General features: G+C 41.0%; 1 protein-coding gene across 9 annotated transcripts in view; it reads right to left on the bottom strand.

The window, feature by feature from the left end:
• LOC135502004 (brother of CDO-like) overlaps positions 1-22,166 on the bottom strand; it is a 151,939-nt gene that overhangs the window by 64,332 nt on the left and 65,441 nt on the right. For 7 of the 9 annotated variants that reach the window (XM_064794423.1, XM_064794434.1, XM_064794433.1 and 4 more), the window contains one exon: positions 1,297-1,374. The exons of the other annotated variants lie outside the window; for them this stretch is intronic. The gene's annotated coding sequence lies outside the window, so the exon portion shown is untranslated. The remainder of the gene's footprint in view (positions 1-1,296; positions 1,375-22,166) is intronic. 9 annotated transcript variants of the gene reach the window in all.

The following is a 22,166-nucleotide window of genomic DNA, read 5'->3' as shown; positions in this document are numbered from 1 at the left end:
CCATCCATTCATGGGAAAAGAAACGTCTCTTCTATTACAGGGTGTTTCAAAAATCTTATGAAGTATAGAGTGTTTTCACGGTCAGCCATGTTGGGGGGCCGAACAATGATCTGTCGTGCCTGACTGAACTGAATCAAATGCTGTCATGGTCATTTGGACTTGCTTTCTTTTGTCTGTCTATCCAACATGGCCAGTGATGACATCAAGTGAAACCACTCTATGAACTTTTTGAAATTCAACTCTGGAGGACTGAATGTATAAACCAGAACCAAAAGCAGAGTGTTTCAGTTTGATGCGACGCCATTTTCAATGAAGTTTCTTTTGACCAGCACTACCTCAACCACAGTGATGGAATGGGTTCTTAAGCGCTGCACAAACAAGTGACTTTCATCGCTGCGACCTGCGATTACAATTGCTGCAATGTCCAACAAAAAGATCTCTCATCTGCAGGTAAATCAAATAATCGCAAGGTTTATTTTTGTTCAGAGATCGCTGCGATCAGCGATTTTTGTCGCAAGCATCTGCGATAACCAATGCTAACAAGCAGTCTTTATCACATACTTGAATTATCTCAGGCTACAGCGATTTAAATCACATGTTTGCTGGGCGCTTTAGCGCAATAACAAAATGGATAGATTGATTGGTGCTGCACTCTGACACAACAATGAGAACTAGGTATTAGCTTTTATATTTCAGTTCCCTTTTTTCAAACACCCTGTGTATAATCCAGAAAAAAAAAATCTCCCTATGATCCGTTTAAGCACATTGATGAATGTCAGTAAAACGATTCCGCACACTTTGAAGAAACGGTGATTCACGCGTTTCCTATTGTTCATGTCGCGTAATCCCGCAGACAAAGCATCGGAGAGTAGAATAGCACTGATATGACTTCCTGTGTCAAAGGGGTACAGTGTTGTATTTACTGGTGGTCCAGGGAAATAGAAATGCAGTTATACACAATGCCGTAGTGCAGTCATTATGCAGGCAAATTTGCTGAAACTTGATATCTATTGTATGTGTATATCTGTCCACACAATGGCGATGTTGAAATTTATATTCAGTGAAAAACATTTTTTATACAGTATGCAACTAATAAGACTTTGGTGAGCTTTATCAACAAATCTATCTGGCCAATAACCTCAAACAGAACAAAATATTTCACGCTGATTGAAGAAACTAGCCCAGCGCCAATGCATTATGATATGCACACAACTTCCCTGTACATACAACTCGTTACAAGAAACTACACAATACAACAAACACTTAACGACAATGAGACTGATATGTTACACTTACCCCCTACAGTTGCAAGTGTGTACACTCCCTATGAGTCAAAATTGAGAAGTATTCCGTTTAGCTGAGAACCCGTTGACACTGCAAATGAAAAACACGCCAAATTAGCTGTGGGTATTCGCGGAGATGTTTTCAACATGTCGGAATGGGGTCGGGGAGAGTTTGATGTGGTGCGGAGTCGGTCGAGAACACATGCAAGTACTCCATAGGTGTTGAACAATGTATTGCCATTATTGGCTGTTCGGAGACTGGAAAATTGAGGGGTACTTTGGTCTTCATTGGAAGGGAGATGGGCAGGATTTTAATGTGCAACTGGGAAAGGGTTAGGGTGCAGATAAACATAGAAACATATCTGTGTTCCCATAAATACTGAAACACATCTGTGATACAACAAACATTGAAACTTATCTGTTTCAATGTAACATATCTGTTTCAACATATCTGTTTTAATAAACAATGAACCATCTGCGTTCCCATTAACACTGAAAAATATCTGTGTTCCCATAATTATTGAAACATATCTGTGTTCCCATAAACATTTGGACATATCTGTTCCAATGTAACCTATTTGTTTCAATATAACATATCTGTTTCAATAAACAATGAACCATCTGTGTTCTCATTAACACTGAAAAATATCTGTGTTCCCATAATTATTGAAACATATCTGTGTTCCCATAAAAATTGGGACATATCTGTTCCAATGTAACCTATTTGTTTCAATGTAACATATCTGTTTCAATAAACATTGAAATATATCCATTTTCCCGTAAACACTGAAACATATCTATGTTCCCATAAACACTGAAACATATCTGTGTTCCCATAAACACTGAAACATATCTGTGTTCCCATAAACATTGAAACATATCTGTTCCAATGTAACCTATTTGTTTCAATGTAACATATCTGTTTCAATAAACACTGAAACATATCTGTGTTCCAATAAACATTGAAATATATCGGTGTTCCCATTAACATTGAAACATATCTGCATTCCATCTTAAAAACTGAAACATTTCTGTTGTAGATGTCCCCGAAGCCACTGTAGTTCACCTCAAGATTTAGGCCAGTATCCCTCAAAATTAACATCCATGAATTAGTAGGCAATGCCAGTATCATAGCCAATATCGCCAACAGCCACAGCCAGTAATCAGCTCTCTCGGCAGGTCGTTTGAACTAAATTGGTTGTCAAAACAAGATAACCCAAGTCAAACACCGACTATCTTGCCAAATATTGTGACATCTCTTTCTCATCCACATCATGTCAGCCAACCACCTAACGGCAAACAATGGGCCCTCTCGACATGACACCATGTCAGGTACAGCAAGTTAGCTATCAACATGGCAAATAAAACCCTCTCCTAACTAAGTTATTTCCTAAACATCATAACACCAAACATCATAAAACCGCTGTCCAATAATTTCCGAACTTATTCCTCATCCACATCATGTCGGCCAACAACCTAACGGCAAACAATCGGCCCTCTTGACACGACACCAAGTCGAGTACAGCAAGTTAGCTATCAACATGGCAAATAAAACCCTCTCCTAACTAAGTTATTTCCTAAACATCATAAAACCACAGTTAAACATCATGAAACCGCTGTCCAATAATTTCCGAACTTATTCCTCATCCACATCATGTCGGCCAATAGCCACGGCAAACAATCGGCCCTCTCGACATGACACCACGTGGAGTACAGCAAGTTAGCTATCAACATGGCAAATAAAACCCTCTCCTAACTAAGTCATTTCCTAAACATCATAAAACCACAGTTTAACATAATAAAACCGCTGTCCAATAATTTCCGAACCTATTCCTCATCCTCATCATGTTGGCCAACAGCCACGGCAAACAATCGGCCCTCTCGACATGACACCACATCGAATACAGCAAACTAGCTGTCAACATGGCAAGCTCTCTCCTAACTAAGTTATTTCCTAAACATCATAAAACCGCTGTCCAATAATTTCCGAACTTATTCCTCATCCACATTATGTCGGCCAACAACCTTATGGCAAACAATCGGCCCTCTTGACACGACACCACATCGAATGCAGCAAGCTAGCTGTCAACATGGCAAATAAAACCCTCTCCTAACTAAGTTATTTCCTAAACATCATAAAACCAAACATCATAAAACCGCTGTCCAATAATTTCTGAACTTATTCCTCATCCACATCATGTCGGCCAACAGCCACGGCGAACAATCGGCCCTCTCGACATGACACCACGTGGAATGCAGCAAGCTAGCTATCAACACGGCAAATAAAACCCTCTCCTAACTAAGTTATTTCCTAAACATCATAAAACCAAACATCATAAAACCGCTGTCCAATAATTTCCGAACTTATTCCTCATCCACATCATGTCGGCCAACAGCCACGGCAAACAATCGGCCCTCTCGACACTCATACGAAACAGGGCAGTTGTCGGAGCCCGATACTTGACCACACTCAACAACGTCCGTGGACAATCCGGCCTGTCATCTCCGACAATGTAGTCTATCAAAACATTTCTTTGCGCTCGCAGAAGGGCTACTCAAAATTCCGAAAGCTGTATAATACACTTTTATGGAATATTCAAATCGATGTTTCACCCCACTTTTCCATTGTGTGGGCGATGTTTTCACATATGAGTTGTGGACCTTGGTCAGCTTTAGTGGCTGGGAGTAAATATATCGGTGATACCATGAGCCCATCTTAGCGGACACCTCTCTATGAAGGACACTAGTTTTAATCCCAAATTGGTCGTTTCCATCAAATGTCACATCTCTATCAAGGACAGCATACGTCAGTCCCAAAAGTGTCCTTAATAGAGAGATTCGACAGTACAGTGGAACCTCTGTTAGCGGACACCACTCTATTAAGGACAACCTCTCAATTAAGGACACTAGGTTTGGTCCCAAAGTGGTTGTTTCCATTCAATTTGACCTCTCTAATCAGGACACCTCTCTATTAAGGGCAGCACCTGTCAGTCCCAAAAGTGTCCTTAATAGAGAGGTTCGACAGTATATACTAGCACCATTTTTGCAGATCAACCTAAATTTTGTTGAGATTGAGAGTAGCTTTCGACACTGCAGTGTTTCCTTCAAGGTCAAAAGAACATGCTGTTAAAATTATGGTGTCTATCACAAAAATATCCAATTCCCGCTCCTCAATGTACCGGTATATTACTGTGAATGGTCAACAACCTCCAGTTGGCAACAACTTCAAGCCATGCCTGTTTCTCGAAGATAACACAGAGATAAACCAGAAACTCATCATGAATGTCTGATGGTCCATCATTACGGCGGCCAGAATTGCGAGATTAAGTCATCTCCGATGGATAGTGTCATCAGTACGATGATAGCATCAGCCCAGCCTCCGCCGGCCTTGTCTTTGGGGTTCAGACCAAGTTCAAACAACCTTCCTAAGACTGCTAATCACTTGTTGGGCCTGCAATGTCAAGATTTATCTTGTTCGAGACGGAATTCTTTGGCGGTGTTGAGATCTTTCCGGTCCTTCTGTTGATGGAAGTGTGAAAGTCATTGTCACATTGGCCGCTTTGTGGCTGTGAGGTAATTGTCTGGTTGAAACCCTGTTTGACGTTGAGGGGTTTAAACTTGTAGTTGGAGTCATTTGAATTTGACATCAAGTCTCAGTGCCCGAACTGATGCTTGTGATGCCTCATCATCTGGCTTTGAGGCTGTGAGGTCATTGTCAGGTGGAGATCCTGTCACGTTGGCTGCTTTGAGGCTGTGAGGTCATTATCAGGTGGAGATCCTGTTTAATGTTGAGGAGTATGAACTTGTAGTTAAGAGTCATTTGAATTTGACATCAAGTCTCAGTGCCCGAACTGTTGCATGTGATGCCTCATCACCTAGTCAAACCATGGTATGCCCTTCCAACACACTGAGCCAGTGTGAATCTTGGACAACTGGGCCCAGATGTTCAGAAGCACGAGATCGGATCTCTTGCAATGAGGATACACCCCTTTTAAAACACCTTCCCCAAATTTGAAAATGAAACTGTTTGTAGTATCAGACCTGAAACCAATTGCATGTAGCGGGACCCAATGGCTAAACAGCAATGGAGCAAGTTGGGGGTTTTTTCAGAGAGGAATACAACAAGGGCAACCTTCAACAACTCCAAAAAGACCTGGAAACAAAATTCCCAAGGGAGCACACCACAAATATATACTCACATACTTAACCTCCTTTTCAAGACTCATCACCACACAATATGCTCCAACTAACCCCAACTGAGTTTCAGCAGCAGAAAAGGGACAAAAAGGGCTCAGGGTCAAATTTAACAATATGTTAGCAGGGTCAACGATTGTTCGGATTAGCAGATTAGCGCAGAGAGCCAAGGATAATCTGTCTTAGTATTTAGTTGATTGTGATGAGAGCAGTTGACCACAAAGTAGGCGCCTTGGTTTTTTATGCGAAAAGATGTTGATCAGGTCCTTGAAAGATTAGCTGCTTTCTGGTGAGGGATTTGTGGGCAAACAGCACATTCCCATCAAAACAACCGTTTTTTAAGGACAAAAGGGCCGGAAGGGACTAAACAGCTCAGAGGCAAAGTAGGGCTGAAAGGGTGGATGTCGTCCTGGGTGCCGACAAATGGTACCCAGGTTCGAGATCGACTGGACAATAAGCACCCTGGGTGCCATTACACTAGACAAACAGCACCCAGCTTCTTTTTGCCTGGCTTACGGATCTTAGGGACGAGGACGTTTCTTGCAATCTCGTTTCAGCTCGCGCCGTGGTACTTGCGGCATTAGCAGTGACACGTTTTTTTCTGTTTATCTGTTCTTTTTATTTCGCGCACTGCTAATGCCGCAAGTACCACGGCGCGAGATAAAACGAGATTGCAAGAAACGTCCTCGTCCCTAAGATCCGTAAGCCAGGCAAAAAGAACCTGGGTGCTGTTTGTCTAGTGTAATGGCACCCAGGGTGCTTATTGTCCAGTCGATCTCGAACCTGGGTACCATTTGTCGGCACCCAGGACGACATCCACCCTTTCAGCCAAAGTAGGTAAAAGGTGTTCAGATACTGCAGGGTTACTAACAAAATTTGTCAGGACAGTTCTTGTGATCAGAAACAAGTAACTTGTGTGAATTGTGGAAGAATTGATTTTCAGCTCTATGAGTTTGAAGGGTCAGTCCTGGCCTGCAGATTCTCTGCGAATAACATCGCCAATGTCGAAAAAAAAAGGGAGCCAACTTTTTCTTTTTAAAGCGCTGCACAAACCAACAACTTTTGTTCCTGCAACCTGCGATGGGACCATGATGCCAATGCCAACCCCGTTTAGTTAATTGCAATCGCTTGTTATGTTGCCATGACTCAGTTGCAGGTCCTAGCAACTAAAATCACATGTTGCGCAACCCTTCAGCTGCAAAGATGGGATATTCCTGACCTGTTTAATACTGTATCTCACCAAGTGACAAATGCAAAGGACTGATTGCAGCTGTGGGATGTCATAAGGACTGATTGTGGCTGTGGGATGTCATTTAATTACCGTAGCTACAGCACACAATTTATTATCATTATTATTATTAAGAGATTGCTTCAACCTAAACCTATTTTCAGTAATGAAAGTCCTTTCCAACTTTGAGAGACTTCCCCATACATTTCATACGCAAAGCACTGCATCCTCTACACATTATCAAGGCTTTTTTAGACTGGAACCAATTGAGAAATAGTTGCTCCATTTCCCTCCTTTATATTAACAATATCACATCGAAACTAATTAATTATGCAGACATCCTGTGATCTACGCGACGAATTCTCGTTAAGCCGAGTCCTAATTAGGCTTAACGAGTTTTAAATCGCTCTGCTGGAGTCGAAAACGTCATCCAGGAATGCTTGGAGAAGGAATAATGCTGCGTATTAAGAATCTGCACCAATGAAAACCACCTGTGCCTTGAGTAGAAATCTTTAAACATGTTAAAGGGGAATGCCGTTCGTGCTCATTGTTTTTACTAGTGGCTCAGGAAAATAGCATACACAATGCTATGCAGTTATTATGCATGCAAATTTGCTGAAACTTGGTATTTATAGTATTTGTATATCTATCTACACATTGTTGAGATTTATATTTAGTGTGTATTTACACAGTTAGAAAATTTTCAAATTCGAGTTAAATTTTCAAATATTTGAAAAAATGGGGTGGATCTTTAAAACCTTGGTTCACCATTTCTTGTCTGATAAGAGTAGGTTTTATGCGTTTTGTGGAAAAGTTTAATAACAGTTTATGATGTTTTATCACAGTCAGCAGAGACACATAATTATGTGTACTTGAGTCCAACTTAACCTTGACCTGAAACAGTGTACATCATGGACTGCTGTATGTGCACAAACTCAGCTGAAGTTAGCAAGGATGAGAATGGGTTGAAAATCCAACTAAACTTTGACCAGAAACAGTGTACATCATGGACTGCTGTATGTGCACAAACTCAGCTGAAGTTAGCAAGGATCAGAATGGGTTGAAAATCCAACTAAACTTTGACCAGAAACAGTGTACATCATGGACTGCTGTATGAGCACAAACTCAGCTCAAGTTAGCATGGATCAGACTGGGTTGTAAATCCAACTTAACTTTGACCAGAAACAGTGTACATCATGGACTGCTGTATGTGCACAAACTCAGCTCAAGTTAGCATGGATCAGACTGGGTTGTAAATCCAACTTAACTTTGACCAGAAACAGTGTACATCATGGACTGCTGTATGTGCACAAACTCAGCTCAAGTTAGCATGGATCAGACTGGGTTGAAAATCAAACTTAACTTTGACCAGAAACAGTGTACACCATGGACTGCTGTATGTGCGCAAACTCAGTTCAAGTTAGCATGGATCAGACTGGGTTGAAAATCCAACATAACTTTGACCTGAAACAGTGTACATCATGCACTGCAGTATGTGCGCAAACTCAGCTCAAGTCAGCATGGATCAGACTGGGTTGAAAATCCAACTTAATTTTGATATGAGTACAGCGTGCACTAGCATGTACAGAAAGTGAGCTCAAGTTAGCTTGAACCAGACTATTGTAAATTTAACCTAACTTTGACTAGAAATGATTTAAGCCTACATCGTGGATTACACCATGTACACAAAGCAAGCTCAAGTTAGCTTGAAACAGACTTCAGAAATTCAACTTAAGTGTACATCATAGACTATAGCATGTACACAAAATCAGCCCAAGTTACTATGAATTGGACTAAACACCCTACCTTTCAATAAGGTAACACAAAATCAAAATCCATAAAAACTTTGAGCAAATCGCTTATTTTCTTTTCGAGCTCACATCGCAGCCGTGTTGAAACATACTCTACCTTTCGTTGTTATAAACACCATGACAACCACATTATCTCCAAGATGCCTCCGCGATTTTTATTGGCGTGTACCGTATCTTAGTTTAGAGGGGCTGGTACGTTCATATTCTCAGTGTCGAGTGTGGTACCTGCTGATCGATTACATTCTAATCGACTCATTACTGATAATTGTCTTTCACAGCATTATAGGGGTATGCCATTCGTAATCATTGCTGCACGAAGGAATTCTGAGCCTTCTGCAACCATCCCCCTGAACAGTATCCACGTGTACCGTATCTTAGTAAAGAGGGGCTGGTACGTTTATATTCTCAGTGTCGAGTGTGGTACCTGCTGATCGATTACATTCTAATCGCCTCATTACTGATAATTGTCTTTCACAGCATTAAAGGGGTATGCCATTGGTAATCATTGCTGCAGGAAGGAATTCTGAACCCTCTGCAACCATCCCCCTGAACAGCATCCACGTGTACCGTATCTTAGTAAAGAGGGGCTGGTACGTTTATATTCTCAGTGTCGAGTGTGGTACCTGCTGATCGATTACATTCTAATCGACTCATTACTAATACTTGTCTTTCACAGCATTAAAGGGGTACGCCGTTGGTAATCATCGCTGCAGGATGGAATTCTGAGCCCTCAGCAAGCATCCCCCTGAACAGCATCCACTGATTGCTGATGCTAAGTATTCCAGGATTCCATCCTGATCCTCCGCGGATCGCCAGCTATCCCAGTTGAGTGGCACAGAGGCGAACTCCCCGCTGATTCAGACAAGGCACCAGGTGATAATCTTACCAAGGCCTCGATCCGCCAATCGGGTGGAAAATCCGCCATTGATATCCAGTGAGTGTATGCCCGATTGAGTAATACCTTGATCTGGAGATCTGGACAAGTTCTCGGAACCTGTTAGTATCTCCTACAAGGTTCTCCATGATTAGAGCCAAGGTTTTCCATGATAAGAACTTGGTTAATCACAATCAATATACCGTTCACCTCACATTCTATCGATTTGTTTGCACCATCTGGGCCAGGCATCCAAATTATTTCCTGATTGGGGTTGTTTAGGTACGAAATTAAGAGTAGGGTTGGATCTCGTAATTAGCACGTATGCAGTTACCCTATTTCTGTGAACATTTTTTCTTCGTCTGCGAGCGATGATTGTATTTTACTGGGACCCAAGTTTTGTTCACTGGCTGAGTAAATTGGTCTTTCATAAAAATATACTTCCCACTGGATGCCGTCTCTTGTTTAACCGGAAGTGCCAAGCAAACTAGCAATTTTTGTCACTGCCACCTGTGACAATTATCACCAAAATGAGCAAGGAAAAGATCCGTTGTCTGCGAGTAAAACTAGTTACCACTAAGTTTGTTGCAAGTGATTATTATCACAGGTTGTTGTTCATCTTCAGGGTGCTTAGGTGCAACAAACTTTATTTTCATCTCAATCAACCAATGCAGCAATTAAGGTTAAGTGACTTTTCCATGGCAAAAATCAGATACAATATCATCAGATTGCAGCAGAGCCTTCCGAAGAAAAACATGCTAACGTCGGAAACATTTAAAAGCAATCGAGAATCCCCCAATCAACTGCCGATCAAACAACGGAACAACGCCATAAAAAATATCACATCCTGTCGATATAAGCCAAGTACTTGCATCTGTGATAACCATTCCGCACCGGAAACACAATTCGCATTAAACCAACAAAGCGGTCTGAAGGGCCCTTATGACTCTTTGATTTTGGTCGAGAAAAGTATATTCTGAGCCACTTCTCCGAGCGTTCCTCGGCAGGAATTGCGGAGGTGTCGATCCCAAGACTCTTTGCGACACCTTAATGGTGCTTGCCCATTATCCGTGGTGTTAAACTAATTGTGAGATTTCGCCTTTGCTGATGGAAGGTATTTAGGTTGCCTTAAGATGGCTACTTGGCGTTGAAGGATGAAGGAAATATTTCGGGAAGGTTGTATAGGTCGTGACAAGGAATGTGACACGATGGCGACACGTCTGACGTGATATATGAATCACTTTGTCCACAAAGATGTACGGAGCATGTGTTTTGACTTTTTTAAAGATGATCATGAGTACTTGGTTGGAAATGACAACACCACAGTTTACAGAGGGTTTTTTCTGGTCACCAGTCCCAAAATCCAATTTGTGCATCGAGTCATACCAAGTCTAGCCTGGTGTCAGTCTTTCGTTCAGTTGGTGAAATATTCCACGGAGATCGACCAGAATCACCTCATTCCTGGGGTGGTACAAGTGCACTAGCGGGGGTCTCTAAACGATAGAGATCCCACTTGTGGATGATTTTGATGTACGCTGTCCCTCGAACCCGATTCAGTGATTCCAGGAATTCGAGGTAGGCCACTTCGGTGGATGGTTTGAAACAGAGTTTGAAATGGAGTTTAAGGTTACACCAAGTCACTCAGTAATTAAAAATTTCACAGGGCCTACAGAGGCTGTGCAAAGACGTCATGTTGACGTTAATTTTGGAAGTCAGGAGTATGAATACACACTACTGAAGTCAATTCGTATTCTTGACCCTGCTGTTGGTGTCGGCGAAGTTCCCCGCATCAGGGCTGACAGCGCCATACTCTGCTACTGCTACTGTTGCACTGACAACAAAGTCAGATGGGTCCATGAAGTAACTTCAGTTCAACCTATCGACCTTTCAACTTCAATGATGTTAACTTCTGTGAAGACGTCATCCTAACAGCCTCTATGTTGGCTATACAAAAGGTCAATACGAAAATCATCGATTCTACGAACAGTTTATTATTCCCCAATAACGTCATAGCACCCAACGCCCGCAAAAAATGAGCCATCTTCTGGATCTCATCTCAGCCATGGCCAATTAGACATCACGTTACATAATACCTGATCTCCTCAAATCCTTCGGCAGGTATTGATGAGGCAGGTACTGAAGGGGCATACCTCTGGATGGAAGCCATTAGTGATTGATCTACGAGGGTACACCTGGCTATGCCATTGATTCTATGGTTCTTGCTTCAAGCAGGCTGGGCAGTATAAATATTCGGTAGGAATCGTTGAGGCTGGGATTAGTACGGCTTGGATAAGATTGCGACTCTGAGCATCTCCGAACAGCAGGGAAACATTTATCGGTGTGTTCGTTTATTAATTTAGCAGCATGAATATAGAAATATTCAACAATCAAATAATGTTTTTTATTTTTGGTAAGAAAACACTCAAATGTTTATGACCCGAGCATGCTTAAACTTCATCAATGCCTATGATAAACCAACTCAACCCCTTTTTGGTCACAATAGTGCTTGACAGACAAGCAATCTTTGTCACCACGACTTGCGATTGTTATTGCATGAGATAAAAATCTCCTGTTTGCAGTGATCATGGCAGTTGTCTGTGACAAGAGTCACTGGTCAAGAAAATGCCCATTCTAAAGCAACAAAACAACCTCCCTTAGCGGACACCTCTCTATCAAGGACACACACTCTCTCTTAAGGACACTCGGTTAGGTCCGAAACTGGTTGTTACCACTCAATTCTACCTCTCTAATCAGTACACCTCTCTACTAAGGACAGCACCTGTCAGTCCCAAGGATGTTATTAATAGAGCGGTATGGTTTGAACTCCAAGTTCCCACTTAAGTCCAAATCTGATAATTGGCTGAAATTGACAACCTCTATCGCCTTCACATGGAGTGCTATTGTCCCTAGACAATGCCACTTGAAAACCAATCACGAATTCACAACAATGTCCTTGTTGTCAAGAGGGTGTAGAACAAATATAAAGCTAAACTCGTTTATTGTTCTCAATTAATATTGGATCGGAACTATTCAGAATACCTCTGTTAATTAGCCAATGTGGCGACAGAAATTATCACATATTTTTCCATGAGAAGTGTATGGAAGGTGACTGGGCTTCAAACAGCGCAGTCACACTGCCAGTGATAATACCACTGGTCCTTTAACAGCACATTTTTCCACACGCAAAAACCTTGCTAAAACTGGCTCGACTCTCAAAGGGTTAAGATGAACTCCGTGACAAAACATCGTCATTTCTCACAGCAAGAAACAAGATCCACAAAGAAGGACCGATGTCCCGACTCTAAATACCAGCCTTCAAACTTGTTGGAGTGACAGGCCATAATAAACGCGGGGCCAATTTGAAGGGCAGGGAATCTAACCCTGCCATTAGATGGCCATTAGTTGGATAAACCAGTCGGTTATGCAAGAAAAAGGGCACCGTGGTGAGAAAGGGACTCAAATGGATAAAATTAAATCAAATTATCTTTCCTTTCTATTTTTAATTGAATGCAATTAGAGGTCAGGCGTTTTCTATATTTGTTTGTGTTGATCCTGGGTGAGACTGCACCACCATTCAATTTTTAAGACATTTTCTCTTCGACTCAAATCGTACTTCTCGAATATAAGATCTTAGATGGGGTCAGAATTTTTTATATGTTATGGGAATTCAACGCTTTGAAAATGATGCACAAGGAGTGGAAGGACGTTGTATTGCTCATGTAAAACTCACCTTAAAGGGGGACTATAGGCAGGAGCAGAGGGGCTAATTTGGCCATCTTCAGGTGACTAATATACAGAGTAAGGGCCCTGGGTCATGTCAGATTCAGCACTAAATATATTCCTCGTACAAGCGTGAATCATTTCGACATACTGTGAGATGTGAGAGACACCTATTGGCGACTTTCTGTACCTTTATCTTGCCTGCCTAGCTGCTGCCTATACAGTCCCTTTAACAGAAGTCTGCTGCAGCTGAGAAGTCCATTTTGATCCGCTCTTGTTTATAGCCCCATTAAGCCGCTATGTTTATCAATCAACAAGCGAAAAACTACACTTGTGAAGATCATGCCTTACATAACCACCCAGCTAATAGATTCTAAACATGAATCTGTAGGAGGGATTTGATGTGCCACTGGATGGGTCTTTGAGAATCATAGACAACTTTGACTTGGGCTGGGGACTTCTGCCCAAGTGTTCGGCTTTGAATTTGTCAGCTGAGTGCAAGGCCCAGAGGCCTCTTTGTTGGTACATTCATCATCAATGAGCTAAGAGATACTTTCTTTTGAAGACCATGCCGTACATAACCAACCAGCCAACTGATTACAAACATGAATCTGGATGAGTCTTTGAGAATCATAGACAACTTTGACTTGGGCTGGGGACTTCTGCCCAAGTGTTCGGCTTTGAATTTGTCAGCTGAGTGCAAGGCCAGAGGCCTCTTTGTTGGTACATTCATCATCAATGAGCTAAGAGCTACTTTCTTCTGAAGATCATGCCTTACATAACCACCCAGCTAATAGATTCTAAACATGAATCTGTAGGAGGGATTTGGTGTGCCACTGGATGGGTCTTTGAGAATCATACACAACTTTGACTTGGGCCAGGGATTTTGGCCCAAGTGTTCGGGGTTGAATTTGTCAGCTGAGTGCAAGGCCCAGAGGCCTCTTTGTTGGTACATTCATCATCAATGAGCTAAGAGCTACTTTCTTCTGAAGATCATGCCTTACATAACCACCCAGCTAATAGATTCTAAACATGAATCTGTAGGAGGGATTTGGTGTGCCACTGGATGGGTCTTTGAGAATCATAGACAACTTTGACTTCGGCTGGGGATTTTGGCCCAAGTGTTCGACGTTGAATTTGTCATCTGAATGGAAAGTCCACAGGCCTCTTTGTTGGTACATTCATCATCAATGAGCTAAGAGCTACTTTCTTTTGAAGACCATGCCTTACATAACCACCCAGCTAATAAGATTCTAAACATGAACCTGTAGGAGGGATTTGGTGCACTGGATGAGTCTTTGAGAATCATAGACAACTTTGACTTGGGCCCGATATTTTGGTCCAAGTGTTCGGCGTTGAATTTGTCAGCTGAGTGCAAGGCCCAGAGGCCTCTTTGTTGGTACATTCATCATCAATGAGCTAAGAGCTACTCTTTTGAAGACCATGCCTTACATAACCAATCAGCTAATAGATTACAAACATGAATCTGTAGGAGGGATTTGGTGCACTGGATGACTCAAGACCAAGACAATTTTGATTTGTGCCATGGACCTGTCTTCGGCCTTGAATTTGTAAGCTGAGCACCAGGCCCATGGGCCTCTTGTTGATGGCCTCATCAAGCTGGTATGTTTATCATCAACAAGCTATGAGCTTTACTTGTAAAGATCAAGTCTTATGTAACCAACCAGCTAATTGATTACAAACAGGTATGTTGGGGGGAATTGGGTGCATGGATAAATCTCGATTCAGAAATAGCCCTTGACTGGTATCAATATAAAGACTATTTTGTCTGGGAACAGGTTCTTCAAAGAGCACCGATACAAAAAACTCGATTAGGATATACAGTGGAACCTCCCTTAGCGGACACCTCTCTATAAAGGACACTAGGTTTGGTCCAAAATTGGCTTTTCCATTCAATTTGATCTCTCTAATCAGGACACCTCTCTATTAACGACAACACTTGTCAGTCCCGAGGGTGTCCTTAATAGAGAGGTTAAATCGTAAAACATCAAATTATGAAGTGAAAGGACTTGAAATGCATTTTTATTTTGGACGAGGAGTCGAGCAAAGATACAAGAGCAGATCAGAACAGATGATTCTGTAATGGAGGTCACCTCAAAGGGAGTGCAAATGCCCCACAGCAGAGCCACCATTTTTGGCAAACAGCCCTGGATCCGCAGAATGGCGACATGTTTTGAAAAGTATCAAAAGTGATGCTGCATGGCCGTAACAGACGATGAATGGGCCGAGCAGGGGGCCATATGGCGAAATCACGCGCATTATCTCGTTTTTAGCTTCGGGAAGACTTGCCCATTGTCCGTGATGCGCTCCGATCTGAATAGGTAAAAATCAGACAATAAGTCCGAGAAAAATGCGGACAATTTGTGCGCTCTGCGCTTTAAAAATCGTTTGTTGGGATTTTTCGTAAATTACACACGGACATTCAACCAGCCATTATCATGTTATCATTATTTTCACAATCATATTTTAACCCGGTTCCACTTTAAGACTACCTGAATTAACTGTACATCACATAATACTAAATGTACATGCAATTCATCCATACTTAGATTGAAACGAACCCCATTGAAGATTCACTGCTGACAAAAGTTTACTGAAGCTGAATGCAGCGCGTTTGAAAATTCAACAGTATGCTATTTTGTTGGTGTCTAAACCCTAAAATATGGGGTAGGGGGCGGATCCAAGAACTTCCTGTCCTGAATAGATGAAACATGCTCAAAATATGCAACACAGAAGGTAATTTTTATTAACTTTTTATGATAGTTTTTCCCCCAAAAGGCTGCCTTACTAACTGGTGGCAAAAACTGCATAAATTTCCATTTCGTTTTGTAGAATAAGAAATTTTTGTCTGGATTTTTTCTGATCTTTACCCAAAAGTTAAAAAACAAATTTCCATCTGTTCTCATGCAGCGTTATTCAAGACTGCTCGCTTCAGACTACCAAGATCCCAAATCTGTGTGTGTCCTTGGGCAGGGGATGTGGAATGAACCCCAATATGGCATCTACAAGGCCTACTCCATTTCATCCTGGTGATTGTAACTGACTATAACATAGATGAACGTAGATTCCCCGCTCAGCTAGTAGTATATGACTACTGAAAAAGACTGCCATATTACTGAGCAATATTTTATACCAAAAAATAAACATCTTAGGCCAACATGGATGAGCACACTACATGGAAAGTTTATAAACTTAGCAAGGTAAATAAAACAGCTGATGGATTAATTTCAAACTCAAGGTACATATCTTCAGATGTTGGATGCCATGCTCCAGGCATGATGCTTCCATGTGATGCATGTGTGGAGAGTTATGGATAAACCACTCTCCACGCATATGACTGCAAATGGTGCATGTATTGGAAGTGATGTATAAATCACTCACCAGGTATGTTATGTGTGGAGAGTGAAGGACAAACCAATCTCCAGGCATATTGTTTGCAAATGGTGCATGTGTGGAGAGTGATGGATAAACCACTCTCCACCCATATGACTGCAAATGGTGCATGTGTGGAGAGTGAGTGATAAAAACACCCTCCAGGCATATGGTCACCCGTCTCAATTTGCATAAGGAATAATTTATTCCGATTTTAAAATGGAGTAAGTAAAGAAAATCTTTAAATTAATTTCACAAATCCCACACCACCTGTGTGGTCAGCCTCCTATTCTGGGCTGTTTTCCATCAATCCTCAACAGCACAGCTAAGGAGATATGCTTCCCCAGGTTAACTCAGCCTCCAAAGCCCACCCATCGAACTTTCTGAAATCCATCAAACTACTTGTGGAATGATCTCACTAATAATTTCCAAGACGTACTAAGGAGGAGGTTGGGTGGCACACAGGGTGCAACATAGAGGAGTCAGTCAAAATTCCAGCTTGAATTACCACATACAAGACCAATTCAATCAATCAATCAAAAAAATAATCAATGTTGGCATTTATAAATTTATCAATTCATCTGCGCCTGTTCCATGCAGAAGAACCTCTCTATAAGGACACCTTTGCAAATGACAATACTGTCCTTAATTGAGAGGTGTCCAGATTACAGAGGTCAAACTACAGTGGAACCTCCCATAGCAGACACCTCTCTATTAAGGACAACCTCTCTATCAAGGACACTCGTTTTGGTCCCAAATTGGTCATTTCCATTCAATTTGACCTCTCTAATCAGGACACCTCTCTATTAAGGACAGCGCTAGTCAGTCCCAAGGGTGTCCTTAATAGAGAGGTTCTACTGTATATAGAACTAACCCATTCAAGACCAAAATCTCTGTCCCTAATAGAAAGGGTGTCCTGTAAACAGTGGTGTCCACTTAGAAAACTTCCACTGTATGTTACACCACCACAGCTAAGTAAATCATTCACCACAATCACAAAACATTGATTGTAATAGATTTGATTTTATGTTCAGCTTACAACAATGGCAGTATTTTCTGAAAGAACCTCTGTTCGAAAGTTCAATCATATTCATGAATCATGTCAATTGCCTTTGGGCAACGCTAACATTTTCAGACAAAAACGCAATGTTCATAACACCATGCGAGTACATTGTGTCACAGTGACTAAGAAAATTCAAAAGCTTACATTCTGAAATAACTTCCGGTACATAATTACTTTGTTTTTTCAGATTAAACCATTTGATTTGATAACAATACTAATTCTTTTTTGGCCTTAATGGAGAACAACTGAATCAGACCATTCTCGCAACAGAAACGTTTTCTTCTTTTTTTGGCCTTATTCATTAACAATTGAATCTCAGACAGATTAGAGTCAGCCGTGATTAACTAATACTCCTTTGACTCGTCTCCTAGGTGATGTGCGCATGATGACTCACCCGTCCAAACGCAACGCATCCATGGCAGTGCATCCAAGTAAATGAAATAATCATCGAGACGTAACGTATTGTAACGTATCGCTGCGTAACGACATAGTGGATGTAACGGAGTGCATTTAAGGGGTACGCCGTTCATAATTACTGGTGGTCCAGGAAAATAGAAATGCAGTTATACACAATGCCGTAGTGCAGTTATTATGCATCCAAATTTGCTGAAACTTGGTATTTATAGTACATGTATTTGTATATCTGTTTACACTACGGCAATGTTGAGCTTTGTTTTAAATGAAGCCTCAGGTTCTATGAATACAGTAGAACCTCTCTAATAAGGGCACCCTCGGGACTGACAAGTGCTGTCCTTAATAGTGAGGTGTCCTGAGTAGAGAGGTCAGGTTGAATGGAAACAACCTTTACATCCAAGGCCTGAATGGAAACGACCTAACTGCATTCAAGGCCCTCCTGAAGACTCATCTGTTTGGGAGGGTCTTTCATCTTTGATCTTTGATCAGTTTCTCTATTATTGTAAAGCGCTTTGAGCGGAGATTGCATCGCTGGATACAGCGTTATATAAATTTCATTATGTATGTATGTATGTAACCAATTTGGGAGCAAAACTAGTGTCCTTGATTGAGAAGTTGTCCCTAATAGAGAGGTGTCCGCTAAGGGAGGTTCTACTATACTTGTATTATACAGTGCAATGCTCAAACAATGCATCGCCTCAGGCCATATCAAACACTGACGTGCATTACTTTTTGCAATATTTCTAAACTATTCATTTCTAAACAAATAGCTTGTGGCAATGTTGCTTGGAATATCGAAGACAAAGAAGGTAACATTACAAGCCAATATCACATGAATCAGATGATATTCTAGAAGAAACCAGTACCTTGTATAGTTTCACGCTGTTGGTCTGCCATGAAGGCAAAAGTTTAGGTCATAGAATCTATGATGGATTTTATCATCATAGATTCTGAATCTATGATGGATTTTATCATCATAGAATCAGTGATGGAAAACACATGGTCATATGTACTCTTGGCCATGGGCCGTGATAGAATCTATGATGGATAGTAATCATCATAGATTCTACCATGTGCCATCACTGATCCTATAATGGAGAATCTCCATCATAGAATCAGTGATGGAAAACACATGGTCATATGTACTATGGGCTATGGACCATGATAGAATCTATGATGGATAGTAATCATCATAGATTCTACCATGTGCCATCAATGATCCTATAATGGAGAATCTCCATCATAGAATCAGTGATGGAAAACACATGGTCATATGTACTATGGGCCATGGGCCATGATAGAATCTATGATGGATAGTAATCATCATAGATTCTACTGTGGGCATGTATCATTGACTCTATGATGAACTTCGTCATAGAACTTTTGACTGGCCATCGAAGAATTTACATTAGAATTGAAGATTCTTATTTTTCAGAAATCTGAAGATTGTCACTCAGACTAGGTTTGTACTTTGCTGCTTTTGCGTATTAAAATGGGACGCACCATCATTGGATATATGATGGGGGACCCACCAGTTTTGGTCCCAAATTGGTTGTTTCCATTCAACTTGACCTCTCTAATCAGGACACCTCTCTATTAAGGACAGCAATTGTCCCAAGGGTGTCCTTAATAAAGAGGTTCTACCGTATTTGATATGACATTCTCTTTTCGCTTCTCAAGAAAGATAGATGAGACAACAAGCTGAATATTCCTTTGTCGTACACATTACAGCTTAACAGAATGTGAGAGTATGACTTAACTTTCAAAAGACGTCAAGCAGGGTTTAAGAAAGGATATCTCTCGCTAATGAATTGTCTCTCTGAGGATGATGACGATGACAATAGGGCATCCATTAGAGGATTATCGCATATTCTATCATGGAATACGATTCAATTAACACAGCGGAGATGCATGGCGGGTGAATCAACAACGCACATATGGCACTTTTCCGAGATGGCGGACAAAGAGAGCGGAGAAATGGAGAGGAAGCAGAATAAAGACAGTGTTTTCCTGTTTTATCAAGTCCATATATTCCACTTTTCCTGTTTTATCAAGTCAAGAAAATCCACTTTTCCTGTTTTATCAAGTTAGGAAATTTCACTTTTCCTGTTTTATCAAGTCTAGAAATTCCACTTTTCCTGTTTTATCAAGTCAAGTAATTCCACTTTCCTTGCTTTATAAAGTCCAAAAACTCCATTTTTTCTGTTTTATCAAGTCAAGTAATTCCACTTTTTCTGTTTTATCAAGTCCAGAAATTCCACTTTTCCTGTTTTATCAAGTCAAGAAATACCATTTTTCCGGTTTTATCAAGTTCAGAAATTCCTCTTCACAGGCAGCAAGGAGATTGCAGAGAGGAGAAATCAAGAGGAAGCTGAAGGCAGCCTGTACTATAAAGACAGTGCTTTATCGAGTCCAGATATTCAACTTTACTGGTAGCAAGGGGTCAGAATTTTAATAATTTTACAGTTTGAAGCAATCTGTGAAGTCAGTATACTGGACAATGCAGATCATTGGGACATTTTCCCACCCAAATTCCAGACTTTGCTCCCATCAAGTCGAATCAGGGGTCACCCAAATGAAGCAAAAACAAGAGGCCTAAGGACCTGGCCCTTGGCTGTCATTGTCATACCACTGTTGAAGGTGGTGATGATATGCTCAAACATAAAACTATGTCAATGCCACCTCTCTAAACAGAGCCTGGTTTGCCAGGCGTCATCTAAAATATATTCAAGGCAAGCACGCTTGTATATTTTTGTTATCATGCATGTATTCAGTGCTTTATCGTCTTCATGATACTGAAGGGTTAAATTATGAACATGAATCATGGAATAACCCATATTCCATGACATTTTGATCAACAGAAAAGGTTAATTGATGGTTTATTTACTCATACAATGTTCTTTTGCGTTGATTAAGTGTCACAGTGTATCAACACACAAACCTATCTTATGTAGTCACTACAGTGTGTTGAAAAATACTCTGGTTAGTTTTAAAGTTAAGTAACAAAAATTCCAAAGATAATATTGACGAGAGTTGAAATTTGACAGTTATCAATCGGTAAAATCTGCCTGAAGACGGACTCTCTAGGCCCATAAACCCAAATGGTGCCTAACCATAGTTGCACGGAAAATCGCTCATCCTGCCTTGGAGGGGAACACTCCCTGTCAAATAACACCTCCAAGAGCAGAGCGATTGCTCAAGAAAAGAAAGAAACTGTAAATTTGGGAGAAAGAATAGCACCCCCTTCAGAATTTCAGATGACGTGACACTGTGCACTTTCTATAGGTTGTTCCGTCAACCTTGGGTGAAATCAACATATTGGCCAATCAGGTAGCCGATCTGATTAAAAAATCCGAGGCCAGGGGTCGTGTATGATAGACTTGATACCGATTCAATATTGTAGGCGAGATGTGGGTCAGTGTGGAGACTGTAATAAACAATAAAAGATACATTGCCGGCCTTATACACAAGGATGCATACACAAGAATGCAGTCATGAAATGCATGTGCACAACTTGTACAGTAGTTACACTGCAGCGCTTTTTATGCACTGGCACAGCAGTGTTTTTGTGTACTTGCAGTGTTGAGATGTTTTTAATGTACTTGCACTGCCCTGCTTTTTATGTCAGGAAGTTTGTTTCAAAGATGGACTGATATGTCATATTTTTGATTAGGAAATAAATATCTTTACGCACAAAGAATGCGTTGAAGTGGAAGACACATAAGTTTCATGAATGTAAACTTCTAAATGACACTGCCACACTTCCACATGAATACATCTTTTTTAGAGACAAGAGCACATTGTATGGAATTTTTGTTAAAGGTCTACGTTAGAATTTGTAATTGAATTGGAAAATTTCAAATTGTGTAAATATGCACTAAATATAAATTCAGCATTGCCGTTGTGTAGACTGATATACTAATACTATGAATACCAAGTTTCAACAAATTTGCCTGCATGATAACTGCACTACAGCATTGTGTATAACTGCATTTCTATTTTCATGGACCACCAGGAATTACAAATGTCTTACCCCTTAAACAACAAGCAGTAAGACAGACATTTTGATCCCCGAGCCTAGTGTGTCAAGATACCCAGAATTATGGTACTGCCGACTTGGCTATCCTTCCCACTCCTGCTGCTCCGCCCCTCGTAATTTCTCCAACTTTGAGAGATTTGTGAGAAA

The sequence above is a fragment of the Lineus longissimus genome, chromosome 18 (assembly GCF_910592395.1).
Source record: "Lineus longissimus chromosome 18, tnLinLong1.2, whole genome shotgun sequence".
Classification (NCBI taxonomy): domain Eukaryota; kingdom Metazoa; phylum Nemertea; class Pilidiophora; order Heteronemertea; family Lineidae; genus Lineus; species Lineus longissimus.
Note: the sequence above shows the minus strand (reverse complement) of the source record. Positions and strands in the feature narration are given on the sequence as shown.